At 42.7% G+C, this 2,334-nt stretch overlaps 1 pseudogene; it reads right to left on the bottom strand.

Annotated features, from left to right (window-relative positions):
• Positions 1–225: 225 nt before the first annotated feature.
• Positions 226–297, bottom strand: LOC121993422 (annotated as a pseudogene).
• Positions 298–2,334: the final 2,037 nt, after the last annotated feature.

Here is a 2,334-nt window from a genome sequence, read left to right as displayed (position 1 = left end):
CTACGAGATCTGTAGTACCATGAAAGTGAATGGAGTCCCTCCAGAATTAGTAAGGTTATTGCTCTTCGAATTCTCCCTGAAAAACAGAGCCAAGCAGTGGCTAAATTCACTTCCAGCAAATAACATTACATCCTGGGAGTAGTGTGAGCAGAAATTCTTGGACAAATTCTATCCACCAAGCAAAACTACTCATATGAGGAATCTGATTGTAAGCTTCAAACAAATAGACTCAGAATCATTATTTGAAGCCTGGGACAGGTTCAAAAGTATGCTGAGACAATGCCCCCATCATGGCCATGAAATGGTTGGTTCTACACACCTTTAACAATGGAATCAACTATCACACAAAGGTATCCCTCGATTCTATAGCAGGAGGAGTACTGATGAACAAGAGCCTTGATGAAGCTAAAGAGATCATAGAGAATGTAGCACAAAATCACCATTAATGGGCATCAGAAAGATTTGGTGGTTCTTTCTCAGGGAATCCAATAAAAGTGTCAGGAAAATTTGGCGTAGATGTAGTCACTCTCATGTCTGCAAAGCTAGACGCTCTGACTACGAAGTTTGAGGCCATGGGAAACAACAACAACACGGCCAATGTGATAGTTTGTGTTTGAGAAACTTGCGGAAGTATGGATCATGCTCAAGATACTTGCCCCCTAGGGCCAATACAAGCACAGATAAACCAACTTGAGTAGTGTGATGCGATAGTCAGCTACAACCAAAGGCAAAATAATCCGTACTCCAACACATATAATCCAGGTTAGAGGAATCTCCCAAACTTCTCATACCGGAACAATCAGGACCAAGGGCCAGCAAAGTAAAGCTATCAATCTGGACAACAGAGCTACTCACCTGGGCAGTAGGGCTACTCATCTGGACAACAGACTTTTCAACAGCAACCTTTACAGTTGTCCAGAATTGAAATGATGCTTGAAGAAGCTCTTACAGAGCAAAAAGATATGAAGAATGAGATCAAGCTGTTAACTCAAAGAATGGAAAATTCTGAGAAACATCAAAAGATGCAAGACAGCTAGATAGCCCAGATAGCCCAGTCTATCTCAAGAGCACAGGGAACATTTCCAGGGAAGCCAGATAAAACCCAGTGAAACACTGCAACCGCATCGAGCTGAGGAGAGGACAAACTGTGGAAGACCCCCAAATCATTACTCAGAAGGGACCTGACTTAGAGGAAGAGCCCTCTCCCCTAATGCCCAATCATACCTAGAACAGGGATGGAGAGGAGGTTACTAAGAAAGTTGATGGAACTCTTCAAATTCCCCCACAAAGTCAGACGATTCCTTTCCCTCAGAAACTGATAACCTTCCAAAAGGATGAAGAGTTCAATTGATTCCTGAAGAAGATTAAGGAAATTTGCGTAGAAGTACCACTGATAGATGCAGTGCACCAAATGCTAAAGTTCGTAAAGTTCTTAAAGGATATTTTATCTAACAGGCCGCAGAAGGGCGACTTCGAGACCGTAACATTAATAGAGAATTGCAGCTCTCTACTTATGACAAAATTCCACCAAAACTTTAGGATCCAGGAAGTTTTCCATGCCATGCAAAATTGGTTCTGAACTCATACCGAGAGCTTTCTGCGACTTGGGGGCCAGCGTTAGCCTACTTCCGTACTCTTTATGTAAGAAGCTAGGACTCTAGAACATTAAATTGACTACTATGACACTGCAATTAGCTGACCATTCATGTAGATACCCAATGCGAATAGTGGAAGACATGCCATTAGAAGTGGGTGGATGTATCGTTCCCACAGATTTCATTATCTTGGATATGGAGGAGGATCCCAAGATACCGATCATCCTTGGAAGACCATTCCTTGCCACAGCTGGAGCCATCATTGATGTGAAAAGTCACAAGTTATCCTTAGAGATCGGCAAAGAAAAGATTGAATTTAATTTATCTGATTCCTCCATCTGCGACCCCTCTTCTCAGGGAAATTCTAGCAAGATCAACATACACAAAGTCGAGGAGTGCAGTTTCCATGAGAGTTCCCCTCCAGCAAGAAATAAGAAATATATTTGTCCTGCACGAGTGAAACTAAAGGCGTAGACTAGAGCATTAACCCTAGGAGGAGAGCCGTGCTTCCACGGGTTTAGTCCACATTAACTAAAACGGAGCCGAGCTAAAGACCTAAAATAAACGCTTCTTGAGAGGCAACCCAAGGGTTTTTCATTCTAGTTCATTGTTCTAGTTTTAGTATGTTTAGTTGAGCACTTTTATTATTTCTTTATTTTTGGGTATTCATTTTCAGGATGTGCGGAGCCTCCACGAGCTGGCCGCGGGCATTTCATGGGTGTGGAGGCGTCAGGGGAAC

The sequence above is a fragment of the Zingiber officinale genome, chromosome 6B (genome assembly GCF_018446385.1).
Source record: "Zingiber officinale cultivar Zhangliang chromosome 6B, Zo_v1.1, whole genome shotgun sequence".
Taxonomy (NCBI): domain Eukaryota; kingdom Viridiplantae; phylum Streptophyta; class Magnoliopsida; order Zingiberales; family Zingiberaceae; genus Zingiber; species Zingiber officinale.
The sequence above is the reverse complement of the archived record's forward strand: the minus strand, read 5'-3'. Positions and strand labels throughout refer to the sequence as shown.